Source organism: Stegostoma tigrinum, chromosome 26, assembly GCF_030684315.1.
Source record: "Stegostoma tigrinum isolate sSteTig4 chromosome 26, sSteTig4.hap1, whole genome shotgun sequence".
NCBI lineage: Eukaryota > Metazoa > Chordata > Chondrichthyes > Orectolobiformes > Stegostomatidae > Stegostoma > Stegostoma tigrinum.
This window is the reverse complement of record NC_081379.1, coordinates 12,450,878-12,474,748: the sequence shown is the minus strand read 5'-3', so window position 1 is coordinate 12,474,748 and position 23,871 is coordinate 12,450,878. Positions and strand designations below refer to the sequence as shown.

At 41.0% G+C, this 23,871-nt stretch overlaps 1 protein-coding gene and 1 long non-coding RNA gene across 6 annotated transcripts in view; both read right to left on the bottom strand.

Moving 5' to 3' along the window:
• tchp (trichoplein, keratin filament binding) overlaps positions 1-23,871 on the bottom strand; it is a 525,906-nt gene that overhangs the window by 397,839 nt on the left and 104,196 nt on the right. The gene's annotated exons all lie outside the window — the stretch shown is intronic.
• LOC132210989 (uncharacterized) lies at positions 20,392-23,398 on the bottom strand. Its single transcript, XR_009447261.1, has 2 exons — positions 23,277-23,398; positions 20,392-21,041 (listed from the first exon to the last, which is right to left on the bottom strand). It is a non-coding gene; the product is annotated as an uncharacterized LOC132210989 (long non-coding RNA).

Below are 23,871 nucleotides of genomic sequence, written 5' to 3'. Positions count from 1 at the left end.
GTTAGTAGGTAGGAAATGGAGGTGCAGCTTGGAGGTGGGAGGAAGGGATGGGTGGGTGAGAGGAAGAACAGTTTAGGGAGGCGGAGACAGGCTGGGCTGGTTTTGTGATGCAGTGGCGGGGGAGGGGGAGATTTTGAAGTTTGTGAAGTCCACATTGATACCTTTGGGCTGCAGGGCTCCCAAGCGGAATGAGTTGCTGTTCCTGCAACCTTCGGGTGGCATCACTGTGGCCCTGCAGGAGGCCCATGATGGACATGTCATCTGAGGAATGGTGGGGGGGGGGCAGTCAAAATGGTTAGTGACTGGGAGGTGCAGTTATTTATTGCGAACCAAGCAGAGGTGTTCTGCAAAGCCGTCCCCAGCCTCTGCCAGTTTAACCATCCTGTCTTCATAGCTAAAATCTTCCACACCAGGCAACATCCTGGTAAGCCTTTGTTGTACCTTCTCAAAAGCATCCACATCCTTCTGGTAGTGTGGCGAACTGTACACACTGTTTCAAGTGTAGCCTAACCAAAGTTCTATAAAGCTGCAGTATAACTTGTCTATTCTTATACACAATGCCTCTTCCAATGAAGGCAAGCATGCCATAAGCCCTATACACTGCATTATCTACATGCGTTGCCACCTTCAGTGATCAGCAGACCCGCACACCTGGATCCCTCTACATATCAATACTCCTAAAAAAAAGGCTCTGCATTCACTGTATAATTTTTCACCTGTACTTAACCTTCCAAAATGCATCACCTTGCATTTGTCCAGATTAAACTCCATCTGCAGTTTTCTACACATGCCTCCAACTGAGTTATATCCTGCTGTATCCTCTGACAATCCTCCTCACCATCTTTGTATTGCATGCAAACTTACTATTTAGACCAGCTACATTTTCCTCCAAATCATTTTTGTAGATCACAAACACAAACAGAGGTCCCAGCACCAATCTTTGTGGAACACTACTAGTTACAGCCCTCCATTAATGAAAAGCATCCTTCCACTTCTACTGTCTCCTATGACTGAGCTAGTTCTGTAGCCATCTTATCTGCTCACCCTGATACCATGTGACTTTACTTTTTATACCAGTCTGCCATGAGGGACCTTGTCAAAGGCTTTACTGAAGTCCATATAGACAACATCCACTGCTTTTCTCTCAATCACTTCAACACCTCCTCAAAAAAACCTCGATCAAGTTAGTGAGGCATGGCCTTCCCTACACAAAACCATGCTGTCAATCACCTATACGTCCATTTGCTTCTAAATGCTCATATATCTTGTCCACAAGAACCTGTTCTAATAATTTCCCAACAACTGACATGAAGCTCACAACCCTGTAACTTCCAGGATTATCCCCATTACCCTTAAATGATAGGACAACATTAGCTATTCCAGTCTGCTGGGACCTCACTTGTGGCCAAAGAGGGTACAAAGATGTCATTGTTCACTTACCTCTCCCAATATCCATCAGGACTCAGGAACTTAACTATCTTAATACTTTAAGTCACACAACACCTCTTTCTTGTTAATAGCAACTGGACTTAGGAACTCTCTACTTCCATTCCAGAGATCATTCTCCACCAATTCCTTCTCTTTGGTGAATGGTGACACAAAGTATTCATTTAGGACCTCACCTACCTCTTCTGGCTCCACACAAAATTTCCTCCTTTGTCCTCAAGTGGGCCAACCCTTTCACTGGCTACCCTCTTGCTTTTGTACAAAAAAAAGCCTTGGGATTCTCCTTAATCCCGCTTGCTAAGATTTTTCATGACTCTTTTAGCCCTTCTAATTCTTGTTCAAGTTCTTTCCTACTTTCTTTATATACTTTGAGGGCTTCACCAGTTCCCATCCTCCAAGACCTTACTGACGTTTCCTTTTTCTTTGTGACTAAGTCATAACATCCATGGTTCACGTAACTTACCATACTCATCCTTCATTTTCGCAGGAACATGTCTCTCCTGAACGCTTATCAAACTTTCGGAGGAAAATATGCATTTGAATTCTCTACCCTGCGGGTTGCAGGAGCTGCATTGTTAGCTATATTCAAAGCTGAGGTAGACAGTTTTTAAGTCAGTAAGGGTTACGTGGAAAAGGAAGGAAAGTGGAGTTAAGGGCAATCAGATCAGCCATGATCGCTCAAATGGCACAGCAGACCTGATGGGATGATTGGCCTACTTCTGCTCCAAATGTTTCATGGTCTAAAATGCTATACACAGCTGCAAGTTCAATATAGTGAAGATCACTGGTTGCCAGTTGAAATTAACATATTCACTGTACTAGATAAGTCTCAGTTATGATTGTAATATAGATCTGAAAAACACAAATCTAATTCTGCAAAAAGGGTGCGGATAACTCCAAATCACTACCAAGATATCCATGACTGCATTGCAGTAAAATTTGAAATGGTTGAGGAAAATGTTATGGGACTGAAAAAAGGGCAAACACTAGTACCAATGAAATTTACAGCTAATAGTTTAAGATCACTGGGCAAACATTCAATACATCCAAATGCTACCTTTACTGCCAAACCAGTTTTCCCCAATGTCAGAATCTCATGACCTAACTGGGTAGGCTGCACTAATCATCATGTCCCACTGTTTCATCAGCCATGTATAAAATCCCAGTTAGGCCAAGATGACCAATTTATCTGCTTGACTGCTTTTCAGGATAAAGCAATGCATGTCAGGTTTCATCATTAACAGAAAACAGTACCATTTGTTGCTACACGCTCAATTCTAACAAATGGCGGAGAAGAGAAAGAATCTACGACTATGCACCTTAAACCCAACTACAAACGCTCATTTACAATTAAGACATACAAAAGACAGGCTGTTTAACACATTATGGGCAGAGAAACAAAATTCTGAAGACTATAAATTCAGATTACAATTATAATTCAAATCGTCTCAGTTTCATGGACTTTAGGAATGTTCACTTCAAGAACTGTTCTGTTAGATCTTGTTCTCTTATTAGAATTTAAGCTTTCATGGTTTTTACTGTCTTCACCCACACAAAGAACGGGAGAGATGTTTTCACTTCCCAGGCACTGGATCTCTCTGGATGCCCTGCACTAACTTTGTTGTAACAAATTGCGGCCCAGCCAGATAGCTTTCATTACACAGTTCTTCTTTCACTCAAAGACTCTTGGTGCCACAGTGCATTTCAAATTATCCTCCTCACAGGTTTGGAATTGCAACACTTTCAGGTATGAAAGACAATGGGCATCACTTGCTCTTCAAGTTGCAATAGTCTCCTGGTATTTCAGCTATATAGCAGTCTGAATTCCATTTCAGTTTATGGCCCAAGAAAGTACTGTCAAAAAAATCCAAGAATCACAGGTGCTAAAAACCAGAAACAAAAACAGAAATTGCTGGAAAACTCAGCAGGTGTGGCAGCATCTGTGGAGAAAAAGCAATAAGTTAACATCTCAGAGCCAGTGACCTTTCTTCTGTCCCTTTCAAACAAAAAAAATCCAAAAAAGTCTTTGCCAATAAAGGTCAAGGGGAGTCTGTTCTAATAATGTAACTGCAGGAAATTGCTGCATGATGTTCTCACAAAGTACAGAAAGAGCAAAAAGGTATAAAGTATCCAGAAAAAAAACTTCCATCTTTTAGAATCAAGTCAGTACTTTGCTTATTTTAATTAATTCCTCTAGTCTGCTTTGTGCTGGCACTCTTATTAAAGCATGTACTGTTAATATATATGCTAATTTACATTCAGTTTCCTGGGTCAGCATTTAAATGAATACAGGAGAAATATTTCTACCAGCCACTTGTTTTTTGCCCTGTGACATCACAATTTGTTTTTTGCTGATTTGCTCCAACAGGCAGGCAATCTCCTGCTGAATCCATTTCACCACTGCCAACTGAACCTCTTAACAGCATATTCCCTCAGGCTTTCAAACACTTTTCAAAAAAGTTTGGTGGCAGTTCATGCACAAAAAGGGGGCTAAATTTTTTTCACTCTTTCATTTTCTATCCATTACACCCTTTTGCCAAAATACAAAATAATCTGCTCATTCTACAGTCTGGGGAGGTGCAAACCAGGGGTAGATGCAATTCATCTGGGATTCCAAAATGATAACATTTAACGAGTTATTCCATATTGCTATATTCAAACCAGCTAGATGGCTACTTAAAATTCCCATCTTTTCCTCATCCAAAGCAGAGCCACTGGTGCCTATATCAGAGCCTGAATTCAATCTGCCAATTCCTTGCTGGGACTGTGCTGAGTGTGGACACAGCTTTTAGAAAAGAGCAGCCTGCTTTATGGTTGATTGGAGTGGCCCTTGTGCCAATTAGTTCGAGTCCTTTAATGCACTATGTCCTTTAGTAACAGTTTAAAAGTTTAAATGCAATTGGAAAGGCACAGGCTGATTAGAGATAGTCAACATAGATTTGTGCATGGGAAATCACGTCTTCCTAATTTGATTGAGATTTTTGAAGTAGTAATGAAGAGGATTGATGACAGCAGAGCAGTGGGTGTGATCTATATGGACTTCAGAAAGGTGTTCAACGAGGTTCCTTGTGGCAGATTTAGCATGATTTGATCACACAGAATACGGTGAGAACTAGCTTGAAGATAAAAGATAAAGGGTGGTGGTGGAGGGTTGCTTTTCAGACTGGAGGCCTGTGACCAGTGGTGTGCTACAAGGATTGCAGCAGGGTCCACTGCTTTTCGTTATTTGTATAGGTGATTTGGGAGTGAACATAGGAGGTATGGTTAGTAAGTTTGCAGATGACATCAAAAAACTTGGAGGTGTAGTGGACAACACTAGACAAAAATTACTTCAGCTTAAAGATCCTACTGTATCAGTTGGACCAATGGAGGTTAATTTAGATAAATGGGAGGTGCTGGAAAGGCAAATCAGGGCAGGACTTATGCACTTAAAATGGTGAGGCCCTGGGTAGTGTTGCTGAACAGAGACACCTTGGAGTGCAGGTTCATAGTTCCTTGAAAGTGGAGTCACAGGTAGATAGTATAGTGAAAAAGGCAATTGGAGTATTGCACACAATTCTGGACTCCCTTCTGTAGGAAGGAAGTTGTGAAACTTGAAAGCATTCAAAAATATTTACAAGGATGTTGCCAGACTCTGAGCATTTGAGCTATAGGGGAGGCTGAATAGGCTGAGGCTATTTTTCCCTGGAGTGGAGGAGGCTGAGGGATTACCTCAGGTTTATAAAAATCTTGAGGGGCATGGACAAGGTTAATGGGCAAGGGACTGAAGGGACAACTTTTTCCACATGAAGGGTGATGCGTGTCTGGAATGAGCTAAGTGGTGGTGGCTGCTACAACTGCAACATTTAACAGGCATCTTGATGGGTATATGATTAGGAAAGGTTTAGAGGGACATGGGCCAAATGGGACCAGATTTACATAGGATATCTGGATGGCACAGACAATTAGACCACAGGTTGGTGACTCTTAAAATCCCAGATTTTCATATGAATTTTCAGCAAAGGTGGCAAGGTGAAGAGTTCTGAAAACAGTAGAGTCACCAACTATTTAACACTGTACATCTTCCATAGTTTTCACCTTGATTACTAGCAGTAATTCCTGGAAATGGATCCTAACTGACCACCAATATGAAGGCATATTGTCCCTTTTGTTCAGTATTTTCAAGATTTTGCTTTTTCTCCCACACCCTTTAAGTGATAACAACAACTTTTGTTTATCATCCTTTGGCTAGGAACACATTTGCTTTAAGTATCTAAGATAACAAAGTGTGGAGCTGGATTAACACAGCAGGCCAAGCAGCATCTTAGGAGCAGAGCTGCTGTGTTCATCCAGCTCCATACTTTGTTATTGCGGATTCTCCAGCATCTGCAGTTCCCATTATCTCTGCTTTAAGTATCTACATTGTTTTAACATTAAAGTCAAATAACATGCACAAAACAATGCAGGGATAGTACTTTGGCCCATAAATCTATGTAAAATTACATCAGTAAACTTCTGATTGGCATGAGATTACCACAGATGAATTTTGTTTAAACAAGCACCATTTAAGTTAGCTTTCAGCTAACTTCACTTCTATTTGCCCTCCAAAATTATAGTGCAGATAGAACACTACATAAACTTCTTTACTGAAAGCAAAAACAACAATATGAAGCAGCAGAAAGATTTTTTAAAAATCTGATTTAAAATATTTCTGAATAGAGAAATTTATCTGTATCTTGCTAAAGGCAATAAACAATAGCATGTTGATACCATACCACACAAAACGACCTTCTCCATCTGCCTTTTCTCCACTTGGTAGACGTCTCAATCAGCTTTACTTAATACATACTTAGCAACTGCAATCTACTCATGACCTGCAGGCTTTATGGGGAATGCTGTTAATCATTAAGTGTTAATCTAAAAAGCAATTTTAGGCACAGTACTGAAGATCTAGTTAGAGATTATATTAGCATACAAACACTGAGGGTTGTGCATTCACTGTTTCAGAAATCATGTTTCTGCAAGAGCTGAACACAGTTCAGCAACAGATTTGGAAGGCTGAAACTTGTAAATACATAAATGAACCTTTCAGCAGTACAGTACAATTGTAAGCAAGTACAATATACTTGTAATGAAGATCAAATTAGACTGCAAAGAAGTGATCAAAACTTCTGGGAGTAATTATGTACAAAGTACTAAAAACACAGCTAAAGTCAAAACCCATAGGAGATACTTTAATTTAGACTCAAACAAAATGGAGCACCTGCAAAAGGAAAGTTTAAAACAGAAGTCTAGTTTATCAATGCGGTCATTCCTGCAATGAATCAGAATTTATGGAGGAATTTGTGAACTATCCGTGTGAAAGTGACACACAGACACAGACACATTTCGGGGACTCTTTGTACGTTGCTGGTTTCCACACTTTTACTTGTGTGGAATGTGAGAAGGTACAAATGAGCATATTTAAGGTGGATATAGATTCTTTATCAGCAGGGGTAATCCAGGGTTACGCAGCAAGGCAGGAAAGTGGATGTCAGACATGTTGGATCGCCCACAAATCACAAAATCCCTGCAGTGTGAAAGCAGGCCATTTGGCCCATCAAGTCTACACCAGCCCTCAGAAGAGCATTCTACCCAGACCCAAGCCCCCTACACCATCCCTGTAACCCTGCATTTCCCATAGCTAATCCACCTAACCTGCACATCTTTGGACCGTAGGAGAAAACCAGAAGCACCTGGAGGAAACCCATGCTGGCAGGGGGGAGACTGTGTGAAGTCTGAACAATCACCCAAGGGTGGAATCAAACCCAAGTTCCTGGTGCTTTGAGGCAGCAGTGCTAACCATTGAGCCAGCCTGCCACCCAATTCTATTGAATGGCAGGGCAGTCTTGAGGGGCTGTTCCTATTTTTTATTGTCTTAACAAAGATGTACATGTATTGGAAGCAGTTCAGAAAAAGTTTACTCGACTAATACCGGAAACTTGCAGGTGGTCTGAGGAGGGATGTTGGACAGGCTAGGGTTGTATCTGCTAGAGTTTAGAAGAGTGAGAGGCAACTTGATTGAAATGTAAAAAGATTCAAGGGACTGTGCCAGGGTGCAAGTGAAAAGGATGTTTCCTCTAGAATCTAGAACTAGGGGTCACAATGCAAAAATAATGTGTTAGCCATTTAAGGCAGATCAGGAGAAATTTATTCTCAGTCATGAATCTTTGAAACTCTTCCTCAAAAAGGGAGCAGTGTGCTAGAACATTTTAAGGCAAAGATAGAGAGATTCTTGATACACATGGGATGAAAAGGTTTTCGGAGGTATGTGCAGCAATAAATCAGATCAGTCATGACCTTATATAAGTGGCATAGCAGGCTCATGGGGCCAAGTGGCCTACTTCTGCTCCTAATTCCTGGGTTCATAAGTTTGTGTTGTAACTGGGACATTGGACATGGATAAAGACTTTGCTGAATCCAATGCCTTCAGTTGTTATTTGTTATTACATGGAGTGAATCAAATGAGTTGAAGACTGATATCTGCAATGGTGGAATCATCCCAAAAAGTCTGATAACCTTTTCATCCCGTGCATATCAAGAATCTACCTACTTTTGCCTTAAAATGTTCAAGCACACAGCCACCTTCATGTTTTGTAGAGTCAGAAATGAATCATCCATTTGGCACTTGTGACTGATGTTGCAAGTCTCAGGTTTTTCTTTTGCACAATACTAGGCTCCCCCATCATCGAAAATGGGCATGATTGTGCAGCCTCCTTCCTCAGGTCATTTATCTATTACTGTTAAAGACCCAATTTGGCAGGAGATTAATCTTAAAAAGTTAACTAAACTACACAACTTGTTGTAGATGAATGAAAAGTATAACAAAGCAGAACACAGACACTGCTCAGTTTTATAAATGCAATCACTTGTCTCAAAACTTCATCCCAACTGAAATTAATAGATATCCATTGTGTGAGACAAATCAAGAATTGAAGGGATTCTTTGCAGAAGAATGAAGTTTAGTTGCTTTCAGTGAGACAGTCAGGGATTGAGTCAAAAAAGCTAGGTTTCCAACTGGAAGCATTGTTTAATTTTGTGTATTCTTAATGCCATCACAGCCATGCCTTAAATTACCATTAATTGAGTCATTCTTGGTCATCTCCTCCCTAAACACCGGGGAAAACGCACATGCAATACTTTGCTGTGGCACTCAGAAGTACTTTTACACAGCTTTATTTGCAGTCACACAATGAAAACGTATGTTTATTTATTCATTCAAGAGACAGTAGGAACTGCAGATGCTGGAGAGTCTGAGACAATAAGGTGTAGAGCTGGATGAACACAGCAGGCCAAGTAGCATCATAGGAGCAGGAAAGCTGATGTTTCGGGCCTAGAATGGACAAAAGTTAAGTACACTGAAAAGAATTAACTTGATGTGTAGATGGTTTAGGATATTTCTTACAAAGATTTCAAATCCTCAAACTGTAAATGTACCAGTTCGTACCTTTCATTGATTAAATAACAAGCACATTAAGAAGTTATTTAAAAATGGTTTGTAACAAAGGTGGAGAACAAAATCTGATTTAAGAGAACTAATGAATGCTCATTTTCCTTGAACACTACTTTTCTAATCAACTGCAGGTTCATTATGGCGACATGATATCACCGGCACGCAAACCATTTTTATGTCAGATATGACTGTAGTTCTTTTATTCTGCTTCTAATATTTCACACCTCAATTTCAATTCTATTACTCCATGAGGAATGAACTTTGATTTTAAACCAACCATTCCTCTGGCTTCCAAGTAAAAATACTTTTGATCACCAATTGAGGCGTGAGAATCTGGGCAGGGAATGTTTGATCAGGAAACATAGAAGTCTGATCCGTTGCACATTATGTAAGTTGAGGGTTGAAGCAGCACCAAAAATTTGTTTTAGGTCCAGGAGATCTGGTTTACAAGTTTAATAATGGAATACAGACTAAATGAGATGTAGCCCATTACAGCTCATCCTCACCCTGAACAACTTTTCTTGAAAATCCTCATTTTTTTTCAGGTCAGAAGGATGATCATGGGTACGTACATGGGCCCCAGTTACGCCAGTATCTTTGTGGGTTATGTGGAACATTCCTTGTTCCAGTCGTAAAGTGGACCTCACCCACAACTCTTTCTCTGCTATAAACTGATGATATATCATTGGTGCTGCCTCCCTCTCATCAGTAATTGGAAAAGTTATTGATTTTCTTTCCAATTTCCAAGCTGCTCTCACCTTCACCTGGTCTATTTCAGACTCCTCCCTTCCTCGAAACCTGTTTCCTTCTCTGGGGATAGACTGGCCACCAATATCCACTATAAACCCATCAACTCCCACAGTTTCTGATGAAGGGTCTAGGCCCAAAACATCAGCTTGCCTGCTCGGCCTGCTGTGTTCATCCAGCTCTACACCTCGTGTTAACAGTTACCTGGACCATACATCCTCACACCCTGCTTCCTGTAAAAGACTGTTCCATTTTCCCAGTTCCTTAATCTGTCGCATTTGTTCTGATGATGCTAACTTGACAAGGGAGTGTCCAAAACGCCCACTTCCTTCCCCAGAGGGTTCCCCAGCACCTTGACAAGGCCCTCAGCTGGGTCTGACCCATCTCCCATACTTCAGCCCTCACCCAGTCTCTTCCGGCCCGCAACAGTGATAAGGTCCTCTTTGTCCTTACCTACCATCCCATCAGCATCCACATCCAAAGGATCATTAGCTGCCATGTCCACCACCTCCAGTAAGATGCCACCACCAGGCACATGTTACCCTCACCTGCCTTGTCAGCCTTCTGCAGGGACCATTCCCTCTGGGAGGCACTGGTTCACTCTTCTTCACTCCCAACACCCTGCCCCAGCCTCACAGCACCCTGCCCTGCTACCACAAGTACAACACCCGTCCGTTTACTTCCTCCCTCCTCAGTATCCAAGGGCTCAAACACATCTTCCAGGTGAAGCAGTGCTTTACTTGTGCTTCACGTAATCATGTCTACTTCATTCACTGCTCATGATTTGGTCTTATCTACATTGGGGAAGCAAAACACAGATTAGGTGACTGCTTCAAGAAACACTTGCATTCTGTTCACAAAAAAGACCCTGAACTTCTGGTTGCCTGGCACTTTAACAACTGCTGTGTCCCCTGACCAACATCTCAGGCTTGCTGTAGCACAAGCTGGAAAAACGGTGCCTCATTTTCCACCTGGGGACCCTGCAGCTTTCCAGACGCAGTATTGAATTCAATAATTTTAGGGCCTCAGTTCTTCCATGTCCCTACCTCGCGACCTGGCCTTGGTATCACACAGTCTGCTATTACACATCACCGATTTGTTAGCCGCAAACAGTCCCCATTAACAGCTATTTACTTTTCTAGCCAGATTGTTATTTACTCCTTTTTCTGTCCAACTGTTCTGGCTCTTCGGCCTCTGACCTCACTTCGCTTACTCTTCACCCCCTCCCCCTACATCACCTGCATATAAAATTACATTATTCAACATAAACAATAACTGATTCTCTCCACAGGTACCACCAGACCTGCTGAGCTTTTCCTGCAATTTCTACTTTTCTCACCCATTACAATGTTTAATTTCAACTCATCTCCTGGGAACAAGTGAATTCTGAAATCCCCTTTAGGTTTGTTCTGTTATTGATATTAAGTGCATAATGTTCCATTACACAATTTCTTTTTGTATTCGCAATATTATTCAAAAAACAAAAAATCATCCCACAATTGCAGAGTCATCTTCAAAATTGCCCAAACCGCACACCTAACTGCAAATTAGTCTACAGAAGCTAGCAATATTAGAGCAGGAATGATAAAAGAAAATCTTTGCTTTCATAATGACCCCTGCTGTAGCGTGCAGTGCAGTTTAGAGCAGTCGCACTCATCTGACACCTGTATGAGAGTGCAAGCACAAAGAAAAAAGGAGAAAAGTGAAAGTGTTAAGCAACAGCAACTAACGGCCAGTTGCTACTCATTTGTTTTACTGTACATTTCCAGCAAAGAGGCACTTCCTGTGAACTGAACCATTGAGCAGAAATTTAGCAAATAACTGTCAGACCTATTTAAAGGTACACTTTACAGATTGTAAATCCACTTTGTTTATTAAGCCACATTTGAAAATTTAATTACTATGTTTCTGCGACCCACAAGACGAAGTAATTGCACTTTCAATGTGAATTGCATTTATTAAAGCATGCAGACAGCCTCAAATACTTCCTCTGGAGCAGTACGTTTAATCAAAGAAAACAGCCTGTAATCATTCTTCCACGAGCAGCAGGATTTTTTTTAACATAGGACTGCTGAATTTAGTTATAGAAACCGATGGTACCCTCGATGAAGCTATATAATTAAGTATCTTACATCTATCATGAATTCACAGCCCTGGATTTTAAAAGGGACCACATTCAAATGTATGGTTTCCATGAGTGTCACATAGAAAAAAAAAGTTTTAAAAAAACACTTCTGTCCGCTGGCTGGGCCTGCATTTGCGGCCCATTCGGATTGCCCTGGTCGTGATGCGCTATCTTCGTTAACCATTGCCCGCCTTGGGGTGCAGGGACACCCATAGTGCTGTTAAAGAAGGAAGTTCGAGATTTTGTTAGCCACGATGACTTAATTCCTATTTGGTATTCGGCAATTACTACACTTCGAATCAGAACTAATGTACAAAGTCGTCTGTTGTTGGAACACAGATTTTATTCTGAAGTTAAACAGCCTTAAACAAGCCCGAAACAAGTCTTCGATAATAGTGTGAAGCTGGATGAACACAGCAGGCCAAGCAGCATCTCAGGAGCACAAAAGCTGACGTTTCGGGCCTAGACCCAAAACAAGTCTTCTATAGCACACGAACCTTGCTGATGACTCGCCTCTTAAAAGGGCTAGTATCCCAACAGAAACATTTCCCCAGTCGGAATAGCAGCAGAGGAACGCTGCAAGCCGGGGTTGGGGTGGGTGTGAACGACAGCAGTTGAGCGTCCAGGTGAAAAAACTATGGCGTGGGGCACAGATCAAGTTCAGTCGGAGAGGAGCAGGTAGAACCTTCACTAAATCCAGAGGCAGAATTTCCTCGGGGATGTTGGGGCTCAAAAGCAATTTAGTGCAAGAGGATTAGCTGGTTGGGATCCAATTTTGGACATTGAGTAGTACCAGGTGGGTGTGGGAGAGAGAGAGAGACACACAGAGTAAAAGTCCCTATTGTTCCTGCAGTTTCTCAGAAATAAAAAGGACAATGAGAGAAAAAAAATATGATTTGGTGAGTAGTGGACAACTTTGAGTAATTTGTCCCTCGTTTGTTACATGTATTTGGTAAGATTCACAATGGCAGGAAAACGCAGTCACGTGGAATGCTCCTCCTCAGTATGTGAGAAATCAGGGACACTTCCAGTATGCAGCACCTGATTAACTACTTGGTGCAGCTGAAACTGTAGATAGACTGGCTTTGGGGCATCAGTGATCAAGATGTGGGTAGCTCATTTAGTGAGCTGGTCACCTCAAGTAGGGCTACACTGGAAGAGTGTTAGGTGACCACTAAGAAGATCAGTAAGTGCATCAGGCAATTCAGGAGTCACCTGTGGCCATTCCGCTCTCACAGCAGACATACCATAAATGGAGTGGTAGGGGGTGGGGCATAGGTATGAGAGGTGGAGGCATTTCATTATTGATAAAAAGGAACCCATCGTTGCCTTAAAGAATGTCCTAGAAATTAGGCCATCTAGGGAGATGTTAGAAGTAAAAGAAGGGGTGATTATTTTGCTGGGATTATACTATGGGGTTCCCAAAACATCAGCAGGGAGATACAGGAGCAGATTTAAGAACAAAGAAAATCACAGCACAGGAACAGGACCTTCGGCCCTCCAAGCCTGCGCTGATCCAGATTCTCTACCTAAACCTGTCGCCTGTTTTTCAAGGATCTGTAAGCTTCTGCTCCCTGCCCGTTCACATATCTGTCTAGATACATCTTAAATGATGCTATCATGGCTGCCTCTACCACCTCTGCTGGCAACGCGTTCCAAGCAGCCATGACCCACTGCGTAAAGAACTTTCCACTCATATCTCCCTTAAACTTTTCCCCTCGCCTTGAAATAGTGACCTCGAATAATTGAGTCCCCTACTCAGGGTGGATAGCAGGAAGCTTTTTCACCCAGTCGATACCTCTCGTAATTTGGTAGACCTCAATTAGGTTAAGCTCAACCTCAGTCTTTGTAATGTGAATAATCCTAATCTACTCAACCTCTTTTCATATAGCTTCATATGGAGGCAAATCACAAAAGAAAATGGTGCCAAGGAAACAAGATTATAGCTGTGGGGGACTTTGACTTTGTGTTAACTGGGACTAGCTTGTAGAAAGGATTAAATGGGATAGAATTTTTAAAGTGCATCCAGGAGAGTCCTTAGAGTTTGTGTAGAACTAGACCTAATGCTAGGGAATGAAGCTGATCAAATTATTGCAGTTTCAGTCAGTGAACATTTGGGAATAGTGCTTGTAACTCTGAGTGAGAGTGAATGAAAAGAACTGTGGATGCTGTAAATCAGGAAAAACAAAAAGTTGCTGGAAAAGCTCAGCAGGTCTGGCAACCTCTGTGGAGGATTAAAACGTTTCGGGTCCAGTAACCCTTCCTCAGAACTGTGGAAAGGTCGCCAGACCCGAAACGTTCACACTAACTCAGATGTTATTTATTTCGGAAAGGGATAAGGATCGTACACAATTAAGTGTCTAAATTGGGGGAAGGGTAATTTCAATATCATGAGACAGACTGAAAGCAGCTATTTGTAGGTAAGTCTACATTTGGAAAGAGGGTCTTTTAAAAGAAGCAGCATAGTGAGAATTCAGGGCCAGCATGTCCTTCTAAGCATGAAGGCAAGGGCAATGAGTCAAGGAAACCCTTCAAGGAAAGTGACAGGAGAGTTTGACAAAAGAAAGCACAAGTAAGGTACAGCATATTTAAAAGGCCTCCTCTGTTTATAAAGTCTAGGGAGTGTAGGAGGTTGCTCAGATAGGAAGTTAAAACAGAGGGGCCACAAGATAACTGACAGATAAGATCAAGGAAAACCAAGGATTTTTACTAGTATGTTAAGAGTGAGTGAATGATCAGACAAAGAGTGGGACCTATTAGTGGCCAATGGGCAACTGGTGCCTGGAGCCAGCGGACAGGGGGAGGTCTTAAAATGAAGAGTTCTTATCTGTATTCAGGAGGAAGAAATTGTAGCCAGGGATTTCAGCTGGATGGTGGGTTTCTAGAACATGTTAAGATTAATAAGGATGTGGCATTAGATGTTTTAACAGACATACAGGTGCATAAATTCCAAGGATTATTTTTGCAACTTTTCAGAAGCATTTGGATGAGTGCTTAAAATGCCGGAGCATAGTAGGTGATAGACCAAGTGCATGCAAATGGGATTAAAATGGCTTGGTGTTTGTTGTTCAGCACAGACATGCTGGACTGAAGGGTCTGTTTCTATGCTGCATGAATCTATGATTCTAATATACTTCAACTGTAATACATAACAGTTCCAAGTCAGAATGGTGAGTGGTTTGGGCAGGGGCAGGACTGGCAGGTAGTGGTGTTTCCAAGCACTGCTGCCCTCGTTCTCCTGGGTGGTGGAGCTCATTGGTTGGGAAGCTGCTTTTGCAAGAGCCTTGGTGATTGACTGTATGTATACCTTGTAGATAGTACCCATTGCTGCCACTGTGCCTTGATGGTGAAGGTAATGAATAGTGAAGGTAGTAGATAGGGTGCCAATCAAATGGGCTGTTTTATCCTGGTTGTTGTCCAGCACTGTGTTATTGGAGATTCATCCATCCAGGAACCCTAACCCATCACACCTTGTACATTAGGTGGCAATAGTTGATGCTGTTTTATTGGAGAAAAACACAGTAACATGAATTATTTTTTGGAGAGCTATGTTTCACATTGGCAGTAAGGATCAAATGGTGATCAGACGTGGTACTCACCAAGTACTATTTCTTATACTGGTCATTTGTCATGATTATCAGTTTCAATTAGAACGATTTGTTGCTTCAGTGTGCAACTCAAGCTCACATTTTGTGCAAATGAAATTACCTGCCACTGCCTCATGACCTCTTGCACTTTTGTTTTTAGTCCATACAAATGTTTGTTTTCAGTGCTAACACCTAGCAAAGGTGAAACTGACGAGGTGCGTTGCTTACTTCAACTGAAGTTGAATAGCATACAGCTTCTCATGTCCTCGACTTGGGTAGTTGGTATGAACCTAGTCTGCATATCAATTAATGTTACTTTAAAACAAATAGATGATATACCTGTGCTAAACTAGTGAGAATTAAAAAGAGTCACACAGCAAAGTTAGTGGCAGCAAGGCTTCAATTGGAATGAATGATCGGAATTAGCCTAAAATAAAACAGTTCCACATCGTGTTGCAGACCACTTCCAGAATCTAATTGTCAGGCTACGTGGGCTCCTCTTTACAGCAGACAAATTTTGCCTGCTAGATACATGGAGACTGTACTTCACAAGACACTGAACTGGGAAACTTCAGGAAAATAAAAAGGTGGTATAATGCAAAGGTCATAATATTTATTGCCTTTTTTTGAAAAAAAGGCAATGGCTAGGTCAGTAAAGTACGTAAGTTTCTTTTTTTTAAAAAAAAGGAGGAATTGAGAGCCTGCAAACATGGGAACAAGAGAATGTTGTTTGTAAGAATGAGCAAACCAGCTCTTCACTATCACAACCTCAAGTTCTAAAATACTTCAGTCTCCAGTAAATTATCTTGAAGCCTATTCAATGTTGTTTATAGTGAATTAGAGAAGCCAATTTGCACGTAGCAAAGTATAACAAGCAAACAAATAAAATGATCAGTTTTAGCTAAATGAATAATGTCACTGCCAATCTTTAAGAGTATATCCTAGCCCTGGGGCTCTTAGTAGTGTCCTTATCTTGGAGCCAGAAGGCCCAGAATCAAGTCCCACCTGCTCCATAACATGTCTGCAAAAAGGGGAAAAAAAAATCTAAATATTGGGCCTCTTTCAAAAGAAAAAACAAAAACCTAAAGGGTTCACTGCAGTTCTATCTTAAGCCAAATCTGGCACTTCTCCACCAGAAGCCTAATTAGACTGGTCACACCAACTTTGACTACTAAAATAGAAAAGGGTGGTTTTGTATTCCACAGACAGCACACCTCATTCAAGTTCACTCCAATAGGCAGAAAGCTCAAAGTCAAGACTATGATGGAATAGATGTCATTTGAATGCATGTGCTGCAATGGCACTCAACAAACCAAATCCAGAATAGTTTCCTGGGTTGGCAACCCTGCCAGTGAACTCATCTCTTCCCCTTGTTAATTGTCCCCCATGTTTGTTGTATCTATGATAGAAAGGTTGCAGTACCAACATTCATGAGCGTTACCATTCCCATTGGCATGGTGGAAAGCTAAGGTTGACAGGACACCATAACCTCTAAAGTTCTCCTACAAGTGATGAATCTCTGTCTGGTCTTGAATAAAACACTGCTGCTTTTTCAATAGTCTCTGGCATTCCCTGTTGAATACCAATACATAAAGACTAGAGCCACAGATTTTGAACAACGTGGGATGGGCAATAAGTGCTACGTTGCAAATATTGTCTACATGCCTGGATTACTGGATTGAAATTAACAATACAATTAATCTATTGAAATTTCAATTTTCTTCCTGGCACCCCACATTAAAAAATGTTTGATGAAAACCATTAATGTTTTTGGATTTAAATATTGCAATTATTGGAAACAATACAAAACAACTGAAAACAGTAAAAAAATCTTTGCAATTGCCATCAAGCAGAATACTAAAAATTGTTAAGCATCATTAGCCAGATTTTCCCCTAAGGCACTTAGGTTCACCCGACTGTATATGATGTAGGCAAGAGAGAGTGCTCTCTACATTAGTGCTGCTAATTTAAACAGACAGAATATGAAGTGTTCTCTTTACAAAATAAATATTTCTTTAGCACTGCTGGAGTAGTTATCTTTTGGATAATTTAGAAAGAGGTGCTCTGGTTGCTCTCTCAGGTGAGATGTTAAAAGATCCAATGGCCTTAATTTGAGCAGTTGAGGAATTATCTGGTGATACCCTGATCAATATTTAGTCCTCAAAATAACACAGCCAGATATTGAAAAATACCATTGTGATAAATGATCAGAGTTCACTATACTCCATACTCTTGATGTGATCTCAATAAAGACCCAGTAGCTGTGGCAAAAAAAAGGTACTGTTCCTCTTGCAATGAATGCCAACTTTGTGAGCAATGCACACGTTACCTCTGTACCAGAGTTTTGAGATTTTTCTCCAGTTACATAACGTACTGTTCTACTTTTCTGTAGAAGTGAACACATGCACATTCTGACACACTCCGACCTGATGATCTCTTTGCAGATTCTTTACTTCTTCCTGAGAACTTACTAGCTATTAAATGTTTGTGTTATCTGCAAACTGAGCTACCAAACATTGGTCCCATGACCCAAGTCATTAATAGTATTACAGACTACAGACATAGAAGCAGAAAAAAAAAATGATTTGACCCATCTGGGCCTCTTAGCCAATGAGTTGGTGGCTGATTGGATAATATCAAGTCCACTTTATTGCCATATTCCCATAACTTTGGATTTTAAAAAAATTCATTTGTGGGATGTGGGCATCGCTGGCTGGCCAGATTTTATTGCCTGTCCCTAGTTACCCTTGAAGGTCACGGTGAGCTGCCTTCCTGAACCACTGCAGTCCATCAGCTGTGGGTTGACTCACAATGTTATTAGGGAGAGAATTCCAGAATTTGACCCAGTGATAGTGAAAAAAGACATCTTTCCAAGTCAGGACGGTGAATGGCTTGAAGGGGAACTTGAAGAGGGTGTTCCCATATATCTGCTGCCATTGTCCATCTAGATGGTCATGGGTTTGGAAAGGTGTTGTCTGCGGATTTTTGGTGAGTTTCCACAGTGCACCTTGTAGATGGTACATGCTGCTGCCACTGAGGTTGGGTGGTGGAGGGAGTGGATTCTTGTGAATGTAGAGCCAATCAAGTAGATTGCTTTGTTCTGAATGGTGTCAAGCTTCTTGAGTGTGTTCAGCTGCGCTCATCCTGGCAATGGGGAAGTATTCCAACACACTCCTGACTTGTGCCTTGTAGATTGTGAACAGGCTTTGGGGAGCCAGGCCATGAGTTGCTCACCGCAGTATTCCTAATTTTTGACCTGGTTTTGTAGCCAGTGTTTGTGTGGTGAGTCTAGTTGAGTTTCTGGTCAATGATAACCCCAGGATGTTTATAGTGGGGGATTTTGTGATGGTAACACCATTAAATGTCAAGAGGCAGTGGTTAGATTGTCTATTATTGGTGTTGGTCATAGCCTGGCATATGTGGCACAAGTGTTACTTGTCAGCCCAGGCCTGGGTATTGTCCAGAACTTGTTGCGTTTGAACGTGGACTGCTTCAGTATGAGCAGTTGTGAAATAGTGCTGAACGTAATGCAATCAAACATCCCCACTTCTGACATTCATGATGGAGGGAAGGTCAAAGATGACTCAGCTGAAGGTAGTTGGGCCTAGGATCCTACTCTGAGGAACTCCTGCAGAGATGTCCTGAAGTGGAGATGACTGCCCTCCAACAACCATAACCACTGTGTCAGGTATGACTCCAAACACCAAGAGTTTAGAATTCCACAAAATGAATTGTTCTTAGAAAATACTTCTCATCTCTATCTGGAAAGAGCAACTTCCCACTCCAGTTATACCTGTAGTCCTAAACTCTCTCACAAAGGAAACAACCTCTCATATCTACCCTGTCAAGCTCCCTAAGAATTCAAGAGGTTATCAACAAAATCTCCTCATTATTCTAACTCTGATGAGTTAAGCCCAATTTACACAACCTTTCCTGAGAAAATCCCTCATTCCTGGGAAAAACTTGGTATATATTCTCTTGACTGCCAGTATATCTTTCTTTAGAGATAAAGTGGCTGAAAGTGTTCACTGTATCCCAGGTGTGGTCTGACTAGTGCCATGTAAATTTTTAAGCAGTAGCTTGTACATTTATACTCTATTCCCTTTAAACTAAACTCCAGTATTCCACCTTCCTTCCCTATTACTTGCTGAACTTGGATTTTAGCTTTGAGAGATTCGCACACTAGGACTCTAATCCCTCAGGGCTGCAGCTTTCTAGTCTTTCCCGATTTAAAATAATGTTAATTCATTTATTTTGTTTCAATTACTACAAGCATTTAAGACCCATTAATTTTACCTTTTGTTCCTCACCAGCCTTAGAAAATATTTAGAGAGATGAATTTTCTCCATCTGTCAGTTATTTTCCAATAAACTTCAGCTGCTAACTTGTGACCATTGCCTTGTGCCAGTTTTAAAATCCTGGTGTCTTGGAAATTAGTGCTCGCCTTGCTGCTTTAACGTATTAACCTTAAGTTTAACGCAAGAACTTTGAATTCTAATTCAATTTCTGCATGCATCCAACCACACATCAAAACAAATAGTCACTCAGGTGACAACGCCAGGTCTATCATGTAATAAAAGAGTCACACAGAGAATGAAAAAGAATCTCCAGAAAAATCAAGTAGTATCCCTTTTTTTTTGGGGGGGGGGGGGGGGAGAAGAATCTCAGACCTCAAAAATATCAAAATTATGGTGTGATCAAAATTAATGGTTCATTGCAATGCTGAAGGAACTGGACTTTGTTGCAGTTACCATCCTTTAGAGAAGACTTTATAGGATCCACTTGTGTGTAAACTGGCCAGCTAACCTGCTCACATTTCAATAGTGACTACATCTCAGAATTAACTTGTGAAACATTCTGTGAAGCTAGAGAAATGCCTTTAGTCACTAATCTAAACATGAACACCCAAACCTAAAGCTGGTTTGAGAAATGAGGGGTCATTGATTGCATTTCAGAATGCTGATACAGGAAAAGTAGCCACTTTGGGCAAAACAGAAAAACTTTGACAAAGACAAGACAATGTAGTGTTTGTTTTTATTTGCATTTAATACCATAAGTATGGGCATCACCGATTTGGATAAAGCCACACACAGTCAAATGGTCAAACTAACATGGTATTTGGAAGAAGATTAAATTACATTACACAGTCAAATAAGCTTGAAAAAGAAGGAACTTTTCAAACAATCTAAAATGCTAACAAATTGATTAATTTTCTCCACTCAATTTTGTATAAATGTGGATTTCCAGGATACATAATGTTTTGGTAGTGCCAAGATAGTTTAAATTTGACCCCAATTCAAAGAGCTGTCAGGAGAAAAATAATGTAACAGAAAAATCACTATAATCTTTGTGGCCAGCTTTCTTCAAAGGTTAGCAGAAGCTCTTGCTTCAAACTGACCATAAAAACCAGGCCATTATTAACAGCCAAAATTAAAATAAGGCTCAGTTCGCCAGATGATTTGATGATGGGGCAAGGATAATGAGACCATGTAGGTCTCAAGTTTAAAAAATCATGTCTACTTGATTGACGTAGTTCTTACTATCCATCACTAGTTGCCACAGAGTAGGTACTGGTGAGCTGCCTTTTTGAGCCTCTTCGGTCCACATGTAGTAGGTACACCCACGGAGTTGTTTGGAAGGGAGTTCCAAAATTTTGACTCAGCATCTGTGAAAGAATAGCAACACATTTGCAAGTCTGGATATGTGGCTTGGAGAGGAACTTGGTAGCATTACCATGCTGCTATTGCCTTTGTCCTTCTAGGTGGTCAGTCGCAGGTTTGGAGAGTACTGCCTAGAGAATGATGCTGCCATGCATTTTGTAGAGGGTACACACGACTAACTAATGAAGGGAGTGCATGTTGAAGGTATTAGATGGGGTGTAGGATAAGCAGGCTACTTTGTCTTGGATAGCGGTGAGCTTCTAGAGCACTGTTGGAGCTGTACTCAAAAGAGAGAGAGTCCTGGGTGGTGTCTTGTAGATTGTGGACTGGGTTTGAGGAATCAGGTGGCAAGTAATTTGAAGAAGTTGTACCCTCTGACTTGTACCCACATGGATGGGCCAGTTCTGTTCTTGGTCAGAGGTAACCCCCAGGATGTTGGCTATTTAGCAATGATAATATCACTGCATGTCAAGGGGCAATGGTTGGATAACACATCTTGGAGGACTTTATTGCCTAATAAAGTAACATTCACGCTGCACACGTGCCAGGCAGAGTCTGGATGTCATCCAATACTTTCTACATTTGGACACTGAAGCAGTCTGTGCAATCAGTAAAATCTCCTTCTTGGACCCCGATTGAGGAAAGGTCATTGATAAAGCCCGTTGAAGATGTCTGGATCAAGGACACTACTCTCCTTCGGTAAATCATAACCATCTTCTTTTGTATTCTGACCAGGAGTGAGTTCCAATGGCACTCACTCTCCCAGTGGGGAGGGAAGTGAAGTGAGAAAAAGAAAAAAGGAAAATGTACAGCAGTAGAGGAAGTCAGGAAGATTCCTTGCCTGTTTTTGATGTTATGCCACAAGATGTTACTGTTCAGCCACCTTACTGTCCCATCAGTGGGAGAGGACCTACTCAATGGTGGCTATTGTGGTGCCTGGGAAATATTACATACCCATGCCTTGTCAGGCAACAACCTGCCATTGGTCAGTCATCTGTGAGGACAGTGCTCCCAATATTGGCACAAGTCCCTAGACATTAGTAAGGGGAACTTAGTTGGGCCTTCAGGGCTGCGTACCGGTGTCACTGCCAGTGCCTTGGTCGATGTTGGGGTGAACCATCCAATTTCATTAAATTTGTCAGACTTTTTATGTGGTTAGATACAACTGCGTAGGTTATTGGGAAATTTGAGAGGACAGTTACAGTCAACCACATTGCTATGGATCGGTAGTCATGTGTAGGCCAGACCACATGAAGCTGGCAGATATTCTTTCCATAAAAGGAATATTAGTGAACTAGACAGGCCTTATAAAAATGCTCAATAGTTGCTTGATTACTATTAGACTAGCTTTTAATTCCAGCATTATTAATTGAAAGCAAAATTTCATTATCTGCCATGATGGGATCCAAAACCATACACCCAGAGCTTGAGTTTCTGGATTTCTATCAGTGACAGAGCCATTACATCACCATCTCCCCAGTTCGAATACACAAGTACCACTTATGATCCTCTACAGCAAAGTCTACTCAGTGATCATCTTAGAAGAATTTGTTTGTCAACTTGAGGTCAGGCTCTTCTTTGATTCTTTCTCCTCCTCCTTTCCCAATGGGGTCAGTCTATCACTCTCCAGGGCACTTACATGCAAGAATGGCACCTAACAAGGTAATGCATAAATCACTGCTTTTAAGATGACAAAAAAATAAAAAAACTCTTGTAAAAATTTGACCCCTAAATTTATATCAGTAAAACAGTTTGGCCACTAATTGCTCAAAGTAGTAGTTTCAAGTCTTGATAAAAACTGGTTAGCTATTTGCCAATTTTTATTTCTTTATGAGCCAAAAATTCTACAGAACTGATGAGCGTTTTGGAAATAGGAGGAAATTCAAGTAGGTTTTCAGTCTGTTATAACTGAATACAATATTGAACAGATAGCAAAGAAATTAAAATTCAGGCACAACAGCATTGAAAAGACACGTAGACTCAATCTGTTATCTTTAGCATGGCAATCTAGGGCTCACTCGCTGACAACTGTTGAATGCTCCTTTATACAATTTAAAAATTCAAGCAGAGATTCAATTTAAACAACTGAATGTTGTTGTAGCAATGATTTTCAAAAAGAGTTTGACATCACTGCTTTGCCATGAAGAATTCAGTATACACACAGACACACACACAGTCCATCCTTTTACACAGACAAATTAGCCAACCTGGGAGAGCTCGGAAAAACAAAAATATCCTACTTTTCATTGAGCGCTCCACAGTCTAAGTTGTGTCTCTGTGGAAGTGAAGCGACTTTACAACAGCAAGTAATCCTGCCATGACCTCTACTGAGAGGCTCTCCTTGTGAGATTATGTACACAGTAGCAACCCTTTCCACAGCCTCAGGAATAAAAGGCACATCCTGTAATTGAAGAAGTGCAATAATCTTCCCCAACAATAAATTAAAATACCCATTAGGCTGATTTCAAAAGATGTCAGCGGGCTTATAATTGTACATGACATCTTCTAGATAAAACTGATTACAACGCATGCAAATCGCTTAGCAACCACTCATTACCCTGAGCGCAAAAAGCTGACCAGCCATCCATTTTCACCTTGTCCTTCTCTGCACTACCAAATACAAACAGATAAAAAGAGGCACAATGGCTCTTGACACGTAAATAGGTTAACACAATAAAGCCAGCTTTAGCAGGATCACTCAAGGGAAAAAAGCAATTCTCAGGCAAGCAGGAGGTAATAAAATGAGGCTTTGTGTGCCAGCTTCAATTCTGCACAGCCCTTACTGCCATTTGCAGATAGAAATCTCTTATTGAATTACATTTCATGAATATTAGT